Source organism: Dromiciops gliroides, chromosome 2 (genome assembly GCF_019393635.1).
Source record: "Dromiciops gliroides isolate mDroGli1 chromosome 2, mDroGli1.pri, whole genome shotgun sequence".
NCBI classification, from domain to species: domain Eukaryota; kingdom Metazoa; phylum Chordata; class Mammalia; order Microbiotheria; family Microbiotheriidae; genus Dromiciops; species Dromiciops gliroides.
The window spans coordinates 319512020-319531237 of record NC_057862.1 but is presented as its reverse complement, the minus strand read 5'-3'; the positions used below and the strand labels follow the sequence as shown (position 1 = coordinate 319531237).

The 19218-nt window shown below is 48.4% G+C and overlaps 1 long non-coding RNA gene across 1 annotated transcript; it reads left to right on the top strand.

The window, feature by feature from the left end:
- Nucleotides 1-957: 957 nt before the first annotated feature.
- LOC122739873 lies at nt 958-18089 on the top strand. The gene is made up of 3 exons (XR_006354687.1): nt 958-1067; nt 15786-15886; nt 17983-18089. It is a non-coding gene; the product is annotated as an uncharacterized LOC122739873 (long non-coding RNA).
- Nucleotides 18090-19218: the final 1129 nt, after the last annotated feature.

The window sequence follows — 19218 nt, the reverse complement described above, 5'->3', positions numbered from 1 at the left end:
AGATCATCAAAGCTTGGCTCCCTCTCTCTCTCCCTCCCCCTCATCGTGAGCAGCGGTAGCACAATGCCACCTCCCAGGGACAGGACACTCCAATAGCGACTCTGCGTCAGTGGAATGCAATGTAGACCCATGAGGTCATTCAGCATTCTGGTGCGGGGGGGGGGGGAGGGGGGGGAGTCGCAGAGGGAGGGGGAAGCTGGTATGTACCCACTGTAATCCAAATTCCAGGGTGAGGATGTTTCACACCTCCCCAGACCTCCCAGGGCATTCTGATTCCCACTAAGGGACATGTTGAACTTGGTTTTTTTTAAAACTCAAACTAATTTTCACCTGTCTCTCCTATTTCTCTCCCTAACCCCTTTTGGTCCCCAAACAGTCAAACAGGGGACTTTGTAGGTTTTTCCTCTCCCTGGGTACTTGTGTGGGAGCCCCCTACCTATTAAGTCATGGAGGACTAGGCAGAGACACTTGGGTTCTTGGTGACATTGGGTCCGAAAGGGGAAAGAAAAAGATTAAAGGGAAAGTAAGAGATAATTCAAAGGAGACGGAGAGACTCTCACACACACGGCGGGGGGGGGGGGGGGGGGGGGGGGGGAGAGGGAGAGGGAGGGAGGGAGGGAGAGAGAGAGAGAGAGAGAGAACACAATGAAAGAAAGAGAAAGCAACTCTCAAGAGCTGGCGGGGGCGGGGTGAGGGGGGGCGGGAGTGGTGGAACACTAAGAGAGAGGAGGAGAGAGAAGTGCGTGAGAGCTACTGAACTTGGCCCCGATGCACTGATGACTGCGCGGCGCTAGGGCCCTGGGGAAGCCGGCGGGACAGGAGCAGTAACGTGGCTCACTTGGGGCTCACTCGGGGCTCTCTCTCTGCTAACGGGAGCCTGGCAGGCGGAGGCAGCGCCGCGCAGCGGGGGCTCTGGCTGGGGCGGGGCGGGGCGGGGCAGGGCAGGGCGGGGGGGGCGGGGGAGCGCAGCAGCCCAGGGACACACACAACGGGCCAGGTGCGCTGAGACAGCGTTGGCTGTCTGGCCCTCTCGGACCGGGGACCAGCACCTTCTGACTGCACGCGAGGTAAGAAGAATCTGGGGGACCTGCCAGATTTTCTCCCTCGGGGGGCAGCAGAGTAGGGCAGGGCAGGGCAGCTGAGTCTGGACAGGGCAATATCAACTTTCCAGCTGTGCTCCTGCGGGGGTAGCTGTAGGGATAGTGGAAAGAGTAGCGGATTGAGAACTTGGGGCTGAAATCCCTGCACCGACAATTACTAGCTGTGTGACCTTGAGCAAGTCGCTTAACATCTCTGGGCTTCTGTTTCCTCATCTGTAAAGTGAAGTGTTGGACTAGACATCCTCTAAGGTCCCTTTGAGGTCTTCATCCTAAAATCTGTTTGCTGATCCTTGTCCTTACCTGTCCTCATGCCTGCTTCCCTAGGGCGAGGCCCCCCTGCACTAGGGAAAAGAAATCCGGAAACCAACTTCCCACAGGCCAGTGGCCAAGGAACTGCCCCAGTAGCATCACTGTCTCCTGTGAGGAGAATGAGGAGCTCTCGGGGCTTTATCCTTGGACTAGGGTCCTAGCTGAAAACTCCAGTGAAACCGGGGTAGCAAAACCCCCCTAGGCTGGAAGTCAGGAGACCTGTGTTCTAGTATTGGCTCTTCCATGGACAGATTGCACTACCCGGCAGATAGCGTCCCTTCTCTGGACCTCGCTTTCTTCTAAGAGAAATGAAAGGCTAGCACCCACTTCCTCACTGGCACTAGGGCTAGCCCGGTGTCCCTAGGAACTTTTAATATTCTACTATGCTGCCTGCTACCCCTAAGCCCCAGCACCTCTGGACCAGGAAAAACAACCTGTTGGGCTGCAACTGGGTCTGCCCAACTTAGACTGCTGATGCAGCCAGGGGAACTTGGTGTACTCTGAGGTCCCTAGCAGGCAGTGCCGCTTATGTCATCTCTCAGGCCTGGGAGTTTGTCCTTCGTGTGTGGAGTGGCAAGCATGGAGAAAAGGAGACTTTCCCCTAACTTCCTTGCTGTGTGTGTGTGTGTGTGTGTGTGTGTGCGCGCGCGCGCGCGCGCTGGGACGTGGGGAGGGGAGGTGTGGGAACCAGTCTTGGCTCAGGGCTCTGGAGAGAGCTGAACTGTCCCAGAGACCTTCCTGAGGTTTTGTTACCTGATGGGATGCATTAGGTCTGGAGCGCCTTGACTTATCTACTGGAAAAATAACATTCTTGTGTGTTCCTGGTGAACTCTGTGTGTGTGTGTGTGTGTGTGTGTAATCAGGAGTGAGGTGGTGAGTGAACCTCTCCTGCAAGGTTGGGGGGCAGTACTGGGGTGGGGGGGGGGGAGGATATGCTCCTTCCAAGGGCACACCCTCAGTGTGGCTGGGTTATTTCATGATAACCGGGTTGGGTCTTGGATCAGTCTTGGTGACACCTCCTCCCTCCCCCTCCCCTTCCCCTAGCTCAGCATGGATCCAGAGGGGTGGGTGGAGGGTCGGTGGATTAAGCCTCTGGCTGTGGCCTTCCCTCTCCGTAGGGTTTATTTAGGGGGCGGGGGAAACGCCCACTGGGGATTGAGACAGCTTGCCATGTGAATGCTGCAATGTGGGGGCGGAGGCTGAGGGCGCCCACACCTTGTCACATGTTTTAGCAAAAGGGTAAGAAGGGGAGCTGAATTAGAGTGAAGTGGAAGCTGGGGGTGGGGTGCAGTGGGCAATGGGGGTTTTGTAAGCTGGCCAGCAGTCCGTGTTCCTTCACTGAGCTGGTGTGAGAGTATGGGCATTTTTAGCCCGACTGTGCCACCAGCTGGGTGGTCTCACTGCCTGTGGTGGGCAGCTCTGAGGGGGGTCGCTCCTGAGTTCCCAAGAACAGTCCCTGGGAGTCTGAGTCATGCTGGCATTCAGAAGGGATGGAGACTGGCCAAACATGAAGCCCGGGATTTGGGAGGAGGGGGAAGAGAGAGGGCTGTGTCCCAGAGCAGTGCCATGCTAACCGTCATGTCCCTGGCCGGCGGCGCGAGGGTCTGCCCCCCTGATTCCAGCTGTTGCTTCTAGCAGGCTTGCAGGCGAGTTGCTTCCTTCTGAATCTTTGGGCGTGTGGGAACTCGGGGCCTCGGCCCTTTCCCCCTCCCTGGTCTTTGGCCAGTCGTAGGGGCCTTCTTGGTCAGTGATACCTCCCACTGAATTTCCTGTTTCTTCCTGCTTGCCACACTCCCCTCGGAAAAGACCCTTGCTGGATCCAGAAAAGCACTTCCCACTAGATCGCCAGCAAGTTATTGGACTGGAGCTGGGCTCTGGCCTGCAGGGAGCAGGTTCTTAGAGCCACGTGTAGGGCCTTGCTCCACCTAGGTGGGAGGCTGAGCAGCAGGTGGCCATGGGGAGTGGGGATGAGGAGAGGTGGAGGGGAGGAGGTTGATGCGGAGTGAAGGACTCCTCCCCTTGTGGAGACAGATGGCTGCTTCAAAAGCCTACAGGGGCGGACATTGCTTTAAGGGAGTGTGCTTGATTCAGCCTTCCGAAAATGTATTTCTGAAGGAGGGAGCAAGAGAGGGGGCTGGGTGGAAGGCAGAGGCCTTTCTCCACTGGGCTGGCCCTTGCCCTCATCACCTCCAGCTCAAAGAAGTCTAATCATGCCCTGCATTAGCATGAGCACAGTGTCTCTTCAGCTAGGAATCTTTCCGCAGTTGTAGAAACTCCTTACTTAACCAGGAAGGAAAGAATCCAGATGGTCAAGCGCCTGAGTCAGGATCGGAACTCAGCTCTCAGGTGCTCAGTCAAAGGAAACTGACTGACTAAGGACCTCCTGAGGGAGCCACACCAGGGCAGTGTACTGACTTACAGCAGGGTTGGAGGTGGGGGTGGGGAACAAGACAGGCCTGATAGAATGACAACTTACATTTATATCATCTAGTGTCTTACAATTTACAAAGCTAGCTCTAACTTCTATAAAACCTATGAAGGTTTGACAAATGAAGAAACCAAGGTACAGGGAGGGAAAGTTATAATAGATCTAGATGGGCACCTATTTATTTTTTATGTTTATTTAATTTTTTTTTTGGTGAGGCAATTGGGATGAAGTGACTTGCACCTATTTATAATGCAAGAAAATCCATGGCCATCTCTCTTTCTCCCTCTCTCCCTCTCTCCCTCTCCCCCTCTCCTCCTCCCTCCCTCTCTCTCTCCCTCTCTCTTCTCTCTCTCCTATCTCTCTTCTCTCTCATCTATCTAATCTATCATTATAAATGGCAGACACAGGATTTCCTCTTACTCCATTCTGGACTAGAGTGGGTGGGATTTGAATGGACCGAGAAGACATTCCTGAATAGGGTGGGGAACAGGACTGGCAATGATTGGCTTCTTTGTGCCATGAGACTCATCCTCTTTTGAGACCCCAAAGAAACCCTCCTAAGTTAATGCATCTGTCATCTATGCACATGAAGTGCCACAGTCCCAACAAGCCTGGTTATTCCAGGAGGGGGTCCCTCACTGGGGCTGGGCACAAGGGACAGTCTGAGGAGGGATGCTAGCTTTTTAGTCCCTCCTTATGACAGTCACAAGGGAGGCAATGTGCTGAATGACTGCTGACCCAGCCTTGTGAAGCCCATGGGAGATTTGTTCATGGCACACAGGGATGGCTGGGGCCTATGGAGGGAGATTGTGCTGAATCAGCCGTGATAGGCAGCCAGGCTTTAGGTAACTTTGTGCATGGTATAATTTCAGAGGCCCAACAAGATTCCCCTCATGCCACTCTTGAAAAATAAAGTATCATTTTCCTTATTCATTGAGGAAGCCTGGAATCCCACCATTTAGAACCTGATCTCCTTAGGTGAAGACTTTGTTCTTTATTTTTTTCTTAGCTTAATTTCATTTTTTTCAATTAATGAAAACACAGCATCTTCCCTCCCACCTCCTTCTCGAGTTGAAAGAGAAAGAAAAAACAAAACCCTTGTAACCAATATGCATAGTCAAGCAAAACAAATTCCTGCATTGGCCACATCCAAAATTTTCTTTTTTTGGTCTTAATTTGTACCTGTCTGTCAGAAGGTATGGGTGGTGTGCTTCATCATTGGTCCTATGGAATTGTTGGATGGTCATTTGCAGTTGATCAGTTCTTAAGCCTTTTAAAGTGGTTTGTCTTTACGAAACTGTTGTTACTGTATAATTGGTTCTCCTGGCTTTGCTCACTTCACTCTGAATTAGTTCATACACATCTTCCCAGGTTTCTCTGAAACTATCCCTTTCACATTTTCTTATAGCACAATAGTATTCTATCACATTCATGTGCCACGGTTGTTGGTTCCAATTCTTTGTCTCCCCCCCCCCAAAAAAAAAATAGGGGCTATAAATATTTTCTGCAGGACATTATTTTCTGTTAAAAATGCAATTCCCCCCAAGAGGGAAAAATACTTTAAGCTGTCCGTGGTCCTAAATAACAGAAGACCTAGAGCTGAAAAGGGCTCTAGAACAGAGAATGAGGGTCAGAGCTGGATGGGACCTGGATGAGACCTCATTTCATAGATGAGAAAATTGAGCCCCAGAGACAAGAATGAACTTGCTCAAAGTCACAAAGTGAGTCAAATGAAGCACCAGGATTAGAATCCAGGTCTCCCAACTCCTCGTTTAGTGTTTTCTCTAGTTATCGTCCCAGTCCCCGTCACTAGAATGATTTGATGTTCTGTTAGAAGACTCAAATAGATTAATTAGTGAATCATAGAATGTCAGAGCTGGGAGGGAACTCAAAGATAATCTATCTAGGCCAAGGCCCTACCCTTGAAGACCCTGAAGTGGCCCAATGTCAGATCTCCTGACACTTTCTTTTCTTTTCTTTTTTTTGGTGAGGCAACTGGGGTTAAGTGACTTGCCCAGGGTCACACAGCTAGTAAGTGTCAAGTGTCTGAGGCCAGATTTGAACTCAGGTCCTCCTGAATCCAGGGCCAGTGCTCTATCCACTGCGCCACCTAGCTGCCCCTCCAGTACACTTTCTACTTGAGACGGGGAGGTCCTGTCACACAGCCAAGTCTTCTAGGGTCCTTGACACCAAAGGGACCTTAAAAAGTCTTTTAGTTGTTCTCTGCCTCCAGGCAGAATGTCACCTTTTATTCAACAGACAGATCAAGGCTCTTCTTCTCCTTAAGGAAGATTTCATTTTTGAACTGCACCTCTTCCCCTCCCCTCCCCTCCTTGTTTCCCACTGGGACTTTCCCTGTTCATTCCTTCCTTCGCACCTGGCCTTCCTCTGGTAGCTGGGAATGGGCCTGGAGAGGTGGGAGAGAAGGGCTGCTGAGGACTTTACAAGGCAGGGGGCTGAGGTTAGAGACTGGGGCTCGTGGCCCCCCAAATGATGAGCTGGCTCAGGGTGGCCCTGGCAGAGCCAGGAGCAGCCTTTAGGGTACTCACCAGTCCCCAGAAAGCAGAGTCTGTGAGGCAGATGACTCGTGTGCAATGTGCGTTTGGCCCGGGGGTGGGGGATGCCTGCAGTGAAAGATGCTTTTTTCACATGATTTTTTATAAAGGCACCTATTTGTAATGCCAGAAAATCCATGACCAAGCCCTTAGGGATTTGTTTAGTGATGAGTCAGGCTGCCTGTGTTCCAGTGGAGGCAGGAGGAGGGGGGGGAAGTTGGGGGTGCAGTTATCCAGCCTTGCCCAGTATTTGCACATCTCTTGTCCCTGATGTGAGCCCTTTGTGCAAAAAGGTCTAGAAGTCAAAGAAAATCATTTTTCTTGGTATTTTTTGGGGGGTAATCTGCGTGCATGCCTAATATCAGGAAACGCTGATACTTTGAGAGCACTATGTATCTTCTTGGAGCCTTCCCTGGGACATACCTACTTCACAGACTATCACCTGTCTGCCAGATTTTACAGATGAAGAAACTGAGGCTTATAAGATTTGGACTTTAGAGTTCATTTAGTCCAACCCCTTCATTTTTTTTTTTTGTGGGGCAATGGGGGTTAAGTGACTTGCCCAGGGTCACACAGCTAGTAAGTGTCAAGTGTCTGAGGCCGGATTTGAGCTCAGGTCCTCCTGAATCCAGGGCCAGTGCTTTATCTACTGCGCCACCTAGCCGCCCCCAATTTTTTCCAACCCCTTCATTTTTAAAGATGAGGAAACTGGGGTTTAGAGCAGTTCAGTGGCTTGCAAGATCATCTTGAGTTAATTGGGTTGAGATTTGAACGCTAGGGGCAGCTAGGTGGCACAGTGGATAGAACACTGGCCCTGGAGTCAGGAGTACCTGAGTTCAAATCCAGCCTCAGACACTTAACACTTATTAGCTGTGTGACCCTGGGCAAGTCACTTAACCCCCATTGCCTCACTAGACAAAACAAAACAAAACAGAACAAACAAAAACTTTATGTGAGATTTGAACCCTTCTGTTGCCCTGTGCTGGTACTGCAGAGACCCTTCTCTTGTTGGGTTTTCCCCCTCTAGACTTTTGTGGTACCAATAGCTGACCTGGAGAAAGGGGGGGGGGAGAATGCTGAATAAGTGGGTGCTAGCCCTTGGTCTTTTCCCAGCAATCATCACTTCCCCCAGGGGATCCAGCCTGTGCCAGAGACCACCCTCATCACACCTCCTCCAGACCAAGTCTAGCTTCCTCTAGAGTAGGTTTTCCAGGTTCTTGGGGAGCAGGGGAGGGGGGAGGAAGGAAGGAGAAGGTGGGCTGCCCCGGGCAGGGAGGGGTAGGAGTCAGGGAGGGATGCCAGAAGACTAAGTAGGACAACCACTTAATTCTACAGCAGAGATTCACCTCTGAGCATGAGCAAAGATTGGGGGACGACTAAGTGCGTAGGGAATCATATGTCTGTGTGAATACACATCCTTCTGTGGATCTCTGTGCTTCAAGGTGTATTGGGGTATCTGGTGTGTGAGTGTGTCTGCCTCAGTTTCCCTCTCTGTAAAAATGGCAAGTTTAAACACAACATTCCTCAAACAGTTCTAACATTCTGTAGTCAGTAGGATGTGTGAGGGACCTTGAGCACTAAGGGGGGGGGGGGCGGCGTGTGTCCGGGTGTGGAGGCTGATATATAGTGTGATCTAATCATCTGATAGGAATTTCAGTTTGGTCCCCTTGATTATAGATCCTATGACCTTTAGGTGGTTATGGGCAAGAGGAGCTGGGAAGTCCATTGACAGTTGGCCTGTGCCGAGAAGATTCCAGGACCTTATTTTAATCATTAAAGCCCCTAGTGTCTGTGTGTGTGTCCACATGACAACAGTTTCTAATTCCCAGCCCTGTCAGGAGGCCTTCAGCCAAGGGTCATAAACAGCTTTCATATTCAAGTAGGGAAGTTAGTGCCCCACTCTGGACACGAGGAAACCCAGGAGCCAGCAGTTAATAATGGCTCCCTTTCCTATAACACTAATGTTGACAAAGCCCCTTTCTTACAATAGGTTGGTGAGGTAAGTAGTGCAGCTATTATTATATTCATTTGACAGATAAGGAAACTTGGGTCTAGAGAGGATTTTTTTTAACCTTTTTTTAATGCCCTGGACCTCTTTGGGAGGCCCATTGCCTCTGGAAAAAAGGAATTCTCCTCAGGATAATGTTTTAAAGTGCGTAAATATATATAAGATTACAAAGGAATCCGGTTATATTGAAATAGTTATACAGATATTTACCAAAAACAAGTTCATGGGCTCTTGGTTAAGAACCCTTGGTCTGGATTGTTAATTGGGTGCTTAGGTGGCACAGTGGATAGAGTGCTGGGCCTGGAGTCAGGAAGACTGGAGTTCAAATCCACCCTCAGATACCTCTTAGTTGTGTGATCCTGGGGGAGTCACTTAACTGTTTGACTCAGTTTCCTCATCTGTAAAATGAGCTAGAGAAGGAAATGGTAAACCACTGTGGTATCTCTGCCAAGAAAATTCCATAAGGGGTCTCAAAGAGTCAGACATGACTGAAAGAATTGATTGTTCATTCGTTGTTTGTCCTTCATTCTCAAAGAGGACCATGATATGGGGAGGTGATGTCATGACTTGCAATGAGTTGGATTTAGTGAGGGAGGGCTGTGTAGTCACAGGCCTCACTCTCTTCCCCAGAGCCATCTGGGTCCAGTGGCAAGATATAGATTGGGATGACTGGAGATGGCCCCCAAAAGGACTGAACAACAACAACAAAAGATGGTTAAAGCTGACTTGCTCAGGAGGGACATGGCTAGGAAGAATCAGAGCTAGGGCTGTAACCCAGATCTGCCTCCAAGCTGAGGGTATCTTTTCCACTCAACCCTCCCTCACTTAAATCTAATTCACTGCAAGTCATGACATCACCAATAACAACATCTTTTCTACTATGTTAATGCCATTCTGCACTGATAGGAGCAGTCTCTAGTGAGTCAGAGACCCAGAAATTGTGGTTAGGGGAAAAGAGGGGAATGAGAGTCCCCAGACAGTAGGACTCTTCTTCAGCCCCCCACCCCTTTACACACACACACATACACACAATCCTGTGGTATTTCCCAAGGTTGTAGTTTCTACCTTTATATCACTAGGGTATTTCTCTTAGCCTCTGGCGACTTGACTTGAGGTGCTCAGGGGGAATTGGCTACCTCAGCAGGGTCCAGACCCAAAGGGAGACAAATTTTTTCTGCTTCCCCAGGATATCTACATTTAAGAACATCTAGAATTGGAAAGACAATGCAAAAGAATGAACCTCAGATGCAGTTTTAGGTGTCAGTGAAGGATATGCTTTCTTTTCTTTTCTTTTTTTGCAGGGCAATGAGGGTTGAGTGACTTGCCCAGGGTCACACAGCTAGTAAGTTTCAAGTGTCAGAGATCACATTTGACCTCAAGTCCTCCTGAATCCAGGGCTGGTGCTTTATCCACTGCGCCACCTAGCTGCCTGAAGGATATACTTGCGGTGGGATGGAGTAAGAGCTTCCCAATACCCTTCCAATAATATGGAGGGGCTCAATGGGTTGTATAATCTTTGGGCAAATCATTTTCTTAATCTGGGCCAAACTTTCCTCCTCTGAAAATGAAGGAGCTGGACTAGATAGTTTCAAGCGTCTCTGCCAGCTCTCTGGAAGGTTCTGGTGCTATTGCACACATGTTGGTATGGTACCCTCTTCCCTTTCTGCCCTGGCTTGGACCCATTGCTTTCTGGAGAAAGAAGCATTGAGCATTTGTACTCGTGATAGTGTTATGTTAGCCACTAGGACCCAGCTTGTATGTCTTTTCCAAAGCATTCTTCTAGTATGTGGGATTGATTGGGGTTCAGGAGATAGGGTCACTTTCTTTATCCAGGTTTCCCAAATGTCTTAGGGCAGTTTTGAGCTATTAAAGCTTTTAACCGCCCTCAGACTTTTGGGACACCCTGTGTGTTAAAAGGACTGTCATGTCAAAGAGCAATTAAGACTTCTATTGTCTGGGCCCAGAGGAAAGAACTAGGACTTATGGGTGGAAGTTGCATGAAAGGCAGATTTCAACTACATAAAGAAGAATTTTTTTTCTTTTTTTTCCTTTTTCCTTTTTTTTTTTTTTTGCTGCGGGGCAATGAGGGTAAAGTGTCTTGCACAGGGTCACACAACTGGTAAGTGTCAAGTTTCTGAGGCTGAATTTGAACTCAGGTCCTCCTGAATCTAGGGCTGGTGCTTGATCCACTGCGCCACCTAGCTGCCCCCCAAAAGAAGAACTTTCTAACAGAGCTGCCCAATAAGTGGAATGGGTTGCTTTGGCGGGTGGTAAGCTCCCTGTCATTGGAAGTATGCAAGCAGGTGCTCAGTTACTGCCTGGGGGTGATGCCGAATGGGAATTTTGCCTAGGTGCCCTTGTGAGAGCCCTTCCAACTGTCACAAACTCAACAGTTTGTGATTTAGTGGGTCTGAATTCATAGAGAAAGGGCAGGGCAGAATCCAACAGAGCTGGCTTGCCTTCCCCTCTCCCCCAAAGCTCCTTAGCTAGTAAAAACTATAAATGGGCAGGTGGGAAGCTGAGGCTCACAGAGGTTCAGCAGTTGGATATGCAGGGAGTATCCAGCTAATGAGCGATAGGGTAGGATTTAAACTCACGGCCTGTCTCCCAGTTTGTTCTCTATGGCTTAGGGGCGCTGATGTCCCTTGGGAAGAATGGCTAGAAACCTCCCCAGGGACTTGGGCTCCCACAGCCAAGAACGGGCCCTCTTGTTTATACTGGAGAGGGTCTGTTTAGGTCACATCTAGAACTCATTATCATTCCTCCTACATTTTTTTCTCCCGGCTATTTATTTTTTTGTTAGCAAAGCATGTGGAGAATGTACCACAGTGCCCTGCCTCAGCTTCCATGGCCAGGGTGCTTTGGTAAGAGGGGAAAACCACAAGGAGAGGGAAAGAAGACAGCTGGCAGCTTCCCCAAGGGTCTGGAGATGCAGAAGAGTGTCCTCACCATTCCAGGCATCAGAGGAATGATTATGGGCCTGACAAACATACCCCGAGGAACAGGCTTCCTTGGTGTGTTAGGGTTATGAGCAGCAGGCTTCCAACGGGGAGGAAGCCCAGATGTGCTTGCCCTGAATACTCTGAGAGACTTCTAGTCCACCCCCTTGCCAGATTACTGTGCAGTGGGTACCGATATGATTCAGGAACAGATTATTTTATACTTTCCTGATGATTATCTTCCTGACTCATGACATTCCTCTCCCCTGGAAGGGCCTTTCCCTTCATCCCCACCTGTCAAAACAAAGACAACGATAATAATACTTGAAGAATCTTTAATTTTGTTGGTATGGGAGCTTCCTCCAAGAGTGGCATCATGGTATAGTGGAGGGGCCATGGGATCTAGAGGCAGAGGTTTGAATGCCAGCTTTGCTACCTACAGACTGTCTGCCCTTGGGCAAATCACTTAACTTCTCTGGGCTTTCATCTGTAAAAAAGCAGGGGGTTTAGATGAGATGAACTCTAAGGTTCTTCCCAGTGCTAAATCTGTGAGCATCAGTAGAAGTTTCCGAGTTACTTAAAAAAAATTCATCCCATTAAAAATGGTTTTTACATGGAATTGGGGAAAAATAAAATGCTAAATAAAAAAAAGAAAAGAAAAACATTCATTCCCTGGAAGCCGGCCAGCCCTAAGCTGAAGAAACCTCCCTGAACTTGGCCAGTCTTATCTTCAAACTACAGTCTCCTCTCTGGACACAGAGGCTGCCCTAGGCCCATTCTGTTGAGGAGTTTGGGCACAGCTGGCATAGCATTAGAGAACTTAGGGTCCTTTCACCTCCATGCCCCAAGGAAAGATCGGAAGAGAAACCAGTGGAATAAGACTGATGTAGTCATCACCATGGCTGGCCATCAAGGGATTTTTTTTTTTTTTTGGTTTGTTTTGTTTAAAGCCACTTACACAAGCATGGCAGGACTGTATTAGTGGGGACGGGGAGGGGCCTCAGCAATGAAATCACAGATCCTGGAATATTTGTATAGTGTGCTTTCATGGCTATTATCTCATTTGAGTCTGGTTGGGGTCAAGTATTGAGAGGCAGCAGCGAGTGCACTGAGAGCTGGCTTTAGTGTCTGGAAGACCTGGCCTGCCATCCCATCTTGGATTCCTATTGCCTGTGACACCCAGGGTAAGTCATCTGACTTCTCAGTGCCCCAAGAAATTCTCTAAGATGTCGAGTTCTAGAGCATGCGCCAATCTGCATTGTCACAGGGAAGTTTCCTCACAGATCTGGTCCAAAAAAAAGGGGTGCAGTTGTTATGATTCTTCTTTGGCAAATGAAGCAATGGGAGTGGTATTTTCCAAGGGCATATGGCTGGCAGGTGGTGGTTTGGGGGTTCAAATTTTGGGGTTCTTGGCTTTGATCAGCGTTCTTGGCCTAAATTTGCACTCAATTTATCTCGCCCAGCCTTCAAACCTTCAATGTTCCTTAAAGCCTTTGTAGATCCTTCTAGATTTAAGTCCTTTCTCCCCCTCAGATATCCGCTAGACATGACCCTTCTGATTCTGATATTTCTGTCTATGCTTCATCTCCTCGACTAGATGGCCCTTTCTGGATAACTAGGAACTGTGCTTCATCTGGCTTTGTCTCTCCCTTACTGCCTCACTTTGGACAAATAGCGGGTGGTCAGTAGTATTCAACTGAGGAAGCTTTTAAGTGCTTACAACCTTCCAGGGGCTAGAGTTACACACAACCCACCCTCCAGGAATTTACATTCTTGGGGGGGGGTGAGGAGAGGGGAGAGGAACAACAAAGAAATGCAAACTATCAACAGGTAATTACAGGTGGGAGGGGTGGTGAAATAGCTGCATGAGGAAAGATGAGCTGAAATGAGCTTGGGGACTTATTGGTGGATTTTAATTATCCATGAACTCTTATTATCATGGGAAATGGAGAGCTGCCAATATTCTGAAAGCTGTCTAGGGGAAGAGTGCCTAGAATTGTTGGTATGGGGGGGAAGTGAGTAGTCTTGGAGTCAGGATGCCTGTGTTCCAGTCTAAACTTGGAGCCCTATGATTTAAGCTTGTGCAATAGACACTCAGCTCTACACGCATCATCCCTTGGTCTGGTGGCCACCAAAGCAATTTCTTGGCCTGATGATTGGTAGAGCATAGGTGGGGAACAGAGGGAGGACTTGATCCATTGTAGATGGGGATGGATTGATCTGAAATTTCCCCAGAATCCTTGTCTTTCCTCTACTCTCTCTCTCTCCCCTGCCCCCTTTAAATGCATATACACATAAGAATATATACATATATTTGGACATATACATGCATACATAAACACACACATGCACTCCCAGGGATCTGCCTCAGCCCATTGGTTTCCAAATTTAGTACCCTGTACTGATGACTTGTTCAGTTGTGTCCAACTCTTCCTTTTGGGATTTTCTTGGCAAACATACTGGAGGGGTTTGCCATTTCCTTTTCCAGTTCATTTTACAGATGGCAGAAACTGAGGCAGACAGGGTTAAGTGACTTGCCCAGGTCACACAGTTAGTAAGTGTCTGAGGCTGGATTTGAACTTAGGAAGATGAGTCTTCCTGACTTCAGGCCTGGCACTCTACCCACTGTGCCACCTAGCTTCCCAACTGACAACTTGGTCTCCATTAATATTGTTACCAGAAATATCTCTACTTTCCTTTACAGGGGAGCAGGCTCTAAAAGGGGAGAATAACATGGAGGGACCTTGTATGAGAAGGGAGGTGGAGGAGACAGAGGAAATGACCTCCCTAGCCTGCCTCACCGCCTCTCATTGATGTCATGTTTCTGGTTCATATTTGTTCTTGGGAAGGGTGGAGCTAGGTAGTCATATCCTTTTCTCTTCCATTCTCACATGAAACTGGTGAGGGAGGGTTACATCATCACTAGGGTGATTCTAGCTCCCTGGGGGCAAGCTTCATTGCAGAATACAAGAGGTTAATGCTCTCCATTGTAGTTGTCTGCTGTTATTGACTTGCTGGGTAGCTCTGGTCAAGTCATTTCCCTTCTCTACACCTTCCTGTCCTCTATAAAACAGAAAATGGATTAGATGGTGTTTAGGGTCCCTCTGGCCTTGCCAGATGATTTTCTGAGGTCCCTCCCAGCTCTGCCATTCTGAGCTGGATGATTTTCTAAGTTTCTGTAAGAAAGGCGGCAGAAGACCCAGATTTAAATCATGCTTCTGACCCAAACTGGTTTTATTATCCTATGCAAGGCACAAGCTTCTCTGAGCCTCAGTTTCTACATTTGTAAAAGTGAGGGGACTGAATCCCCAAAGTCCCCTCCTACTCTAAACTTATGATCTCACATGCCCAAGATTTCATAACATCCCAGTGCCCTCAGTAACTCTCCAAATAAGGCTGTACATTAGAGATGAGTTGCCATCCATCTGTATCAGTGGAGGGAATTTCCATACTGGGAGCCCCCCCCAAGAATGAAATCCCACGTTTGGACCAAAGCAAGATCTTATGAGAGTCTTTCTCTCCTTTTCTGGCATTGGTGGGGAAGGTGTGGGTGAACACAAGCTGTACCCCAGGTATGGTCCTTCCCTGCCCTTTCTGGGGCTTGGCCTTCCCATTGTTGCCGAAGAGCCGAGTGATGACACCCTCAGGAAGGAGAACTACCCCTCAGTCCCTGAGAGTCAGGCTGGGACCCCTCTGTCCAGAGGTTAGGCTTTTGGGTTGTATGTCCAGGGCTTCTGTTCCTGTAGGGACTGTGGCCATAGCTTTTTCAGAACCAGAAAAGAAGGTTTCCTTCCACCAAGGTCCTTGGCACTGTTAAGTGGTTTAATCTCAGAAACTGATGTCATTCTGTCTATTGGTGGAAGTGAAATTAAAGAAGAGGCATTGCTATCTACTTTGCTGTTTCCCCCTAAGGATCATGGAACTTTTCCATTTGACTTGCAGCTGAAGCCTTCTGTGGGTTGTCTCCCCATTAGAATTGGAGCTTCTTGAGCGTAAAGACTGTCTTAACTTTTGATTTGCATCCTCACTCCTTAGTGTAGTGCAGTGCACGAAGTTAAGTGCTTCTAATTATTGTTGTTCAGTCACGTCTGACTCTTCATGACCCTATTTGGGGTTTTCTTGGCAAAGATACTGGAGCAATTTGTCATTTCCTTCTCCAGATCATTTTACAAACAAGGAAACCGAGTCACACAGAGTTAATTGACTTGCCCAGGGTCACATAGCTAGGAAGTGTCTGAGGTCAGATTTGAACTCAGGAAGAGGAGTCTTCCTGATTCCAGGCCAGGCACTTTATCAACTGCTCCAGCTTTGGGAAAGGGCATTTCCTTATTTTACATAAAAGGAAATTAAGGTCCAGCGATGTGGTTACAAATAGCTAGCAAATGTTGGAGGCAGGATAGGATATATGTTTCTTCTAACAAGTTCTTTACTGCCTCTTATCAATAGGACATAATTGTTATTTTCAATGATAATGATGACTATGGTGCTTGATGGCCTCCAAGTGTTTTCACATCCATTGTCTTAGATCCTGATGCCACCACTGTGAGGTAGGTAGAACTTCTCTTGTCCATCCTCAATGAGCAAATATCTGTTAAGTGGCCAGTATGTGCCAGGCACTAGACAAAAGGGAAATAGTTCATGCCTTCAGGGAGCTTGCATTCTTTTAGGGGAGATAGCACATAGATACACAGAATAAATCTAAAATAAATATGAGGTTGTCAAATGCAAGTTGGGGAGGCAGGGAGGGAGTTGGGGGGATCAGGAGAGGCATCGAGTAGAAGGTGGTACTTAAAATGCTTCATGAAGGAAGTGAGGGATTTTGTGCCGAGGCTAGGGAGTATATTCCAGGCATAGGGGAATGGGCATGGAAGTGGAATGACTGATTGACCGATTGATTCTCATCAGTCTGATGGCATTGCTCCCTGAATAAGAGGCTTCAGGGGTTCTCTGTTGCAGCTAAGATAAAATATGAATTTCTTTGTTTGGCATTGAAAGTCCTTCACGATCTGGCTCCAGCCTATCTTTTCAGCCTTATTTCATAATACTCTCCTTCACACACTCCACATTCCAGCCAACTTTCTGTTCCCTGTACATGATGGACATTCCTACCTCCTGTCTTCATGCTTTGCTGGTTCTCATGCCAGGAGCTGTCTCCCCCATCACATCTACCTCTTAGAATTCCTCACTCCCTTCAAGACTTAAATGCCCCCTCCTCATGAAGTCTTGTCTAATGCCCCCAGTTTTCAGGGCCCTTCCTCCAAAGACCCTTACATTGTACATCTTTTGTATTTACTAATGCATGTACACATTCTTCCCCTCCCTCCCCCTCCATAGAAAGTGACTCCTTGAGGCCAGATGGTGTTTTGTTATTGTCTTTTTCATTCCTACACCCAACACAGTGCCTGGCCACATAGCGGACACTTAAAAATACTTAGTGAGTTGGGGTGGGGAAGCGGGGAGGGGGTGGCAAACTGAGGCTCTGAAAAATGAACTGATTTGCTCTGGGTCACATAGACAGTAAGTGGGGGAGCTGAGACCTGAACTCTAAGAGTGATCTTTCCACTCTAAGATATAACCATGCTATGTCCCCAGCAGTGGGGATGGTCTATATTCTGTAACCAAGTTCCTACTGTGACCAATGGCGCATATCTGCAAAATGACTGAGGACAGAGGTGTCAGTTTGTGGCCTTGAGATGGAGCAAAGCCAACCCCAAGTCAAACCTGTGACCTTGGTCTTCAGTAGCCAATCCATTGCACTAATGAGCTGCAGCCATAGGCAGATTTATCTGTAAATAGGCATCTCTTCCTAGAGTTGGGTCAACCTTCCCAGCAGCCTCGGGAGGTTCTGAGACTGAGCATTTAGGGAGACCTTGGCGGCCAAGGAGTCTGGAGGGCTAGGCTTCCAGCCCAGGAGTCTTCCCTTTGGGAAAAGACCCATGTGTCATTTCCTTATTGAGAGTAAATTGGGTGGGGGTGAGAATGCCTGGGCAGGCGGGGGTGAGGTGGCCAGGCTGAATTCAGCATCCTGCCTCTCCCTCCTAGTCCAAGTGGTCAGGGGGAGAGGGTTTAAAGAAAAACAAATGAAGCCCTCACTCAGGGTCCCCATGGGAGGTTGCACAGGGGACACTTCCTTCCCAGTCTTGGCAGGTGGTCAGTTTATTCCCTGAAACTTGAGCCTGGGGTCTGTTTACATGTCCCGATGCCATGGCCACCGACTGAATGTTAGTGGACCTGAATTTCTCCCACTCTCCTTTTGGCCTCTGGTGACCTGGCTCCACCAGCTAATGGCAGGCCTCTGTGAAGAAGTATTTCCTTGAATTCTCCATGGCTTGCCCTTTGGGCTCACCTCCCTGCCTTTCCTCTCAGAGCCCTCCCTGCTTTTGATTCCCAAGGGATAGGCTCCTTGGCACATTTTCCTAGCCCACAGTGATCTTTCTCTTGTGCATATCTTAGAATGCAGAGTCTCAGAGTTAGAGGGGATATTGGAAATCACAGATGCCAAGTGTCTCATTGTAGAGGTGGATAAATTAAGGCCCAGAAAGGGACTTACTTAGGATCATACAGTGAGTTAGTGACAGAGTTGGGACCAACAAAGTCCTCTGAGCCTCAACACCTGTGTTAAGCAATGGTCTCTGTCTTCTAGAAGCTACAGATAATAGGCCTTGTATGAGGTAGAAAGCCTTGAACCCCACCTTGGCTCTCCATGGAGCCCCACAGGAAAGCAGTCTCCAAGGGCAGCCTGGAAAGGAAACTATTGAAGAGGTTGGTATCCTAGTGAACTGCTCCCTCCTGTCCCTATGATGACCTGGGGACTGATGTAGCATTCCTAGTAATGTCTATTTCTTACTCTAGAATCTGGCTTGATGGGTAGGACAGAAAGCTGTGAGTTAGTAGATCTTCCACTTGACCCCCAGAGAAAAGGGGAGGTCTGGGCGGCTGTGTGGTTGACTTCTTCCCTCTTCCAGCATGTTTGTGTGGGGGGTGGAAATCAAATGAATTGCAGCCTAAGTCCTTTCCAAGTCTTTCATTGAATTCCTTTCCCATACAGTCACGCAAGGCTGTGTGGGGAGAGCAAGGTACACTCATCTACTGGACTTAACTTCCTTCTGGTGATTTAGGGGAAAAGTTGACTTCAACGATGCACAGGGCTTGGAGGCAGAAGGAGGATGTGAAAAACCTCAGCTAGACACCCCTGTGTTGGGGCTACAGGTTTCCTGTTTGGCAGCTCTGTAGTCTATTGCTCTGTGACCTGAAGTCAGGAGCTTCCCCAATATAGGCTCCAATTTCTTCAGGTGTAAATGGAGATGTGGATACTTGACTCCTTTCTGGGAGTGGGGGTAGATTAATTAGCATCCCCATTAGTTATTGAGTATCCCTTCTGTGCATGGGGCCAGAATGCTTTTAATAAAGGACACCTCGGGTCAGCTGTTACCTCTGCCTTGTCTGTGACTTTGGGCAATACCCTTCCCCACTCTGGGACTCAGTTTCCTCTGTTGTGAAGTGAGGAGGTTGGATTACAAGGTGCCACTTATTATCTGTGTGAGCTTGGGCAAGTCTCTTCGCCTTGCTAAGCCTCAGTATCTCATCCAGAAGGTAAGGGGTTGGACTAGATAACCTTTGGGTTCCTCATTGTTATAAGTCTAGGATACTGTGATCTCTAGGGTCCCTCTCAGCTCTTACAGTCTATTTTTTTCCATATTAAGGTGAGTTAGGGGCAGCTAGGTGGCACAGTGGATAGAGCACCGGCCCTGGAGTCAGGAGGACCTGAGTTCAAATCCGGCCTCAGACACTTGACACTTACTAGCTGTGTGACCCTGGGCAAGTCACTTAACCCTAATTGCCTCACCAAAAAGAAAAACAACAAACAAACATATTAAGG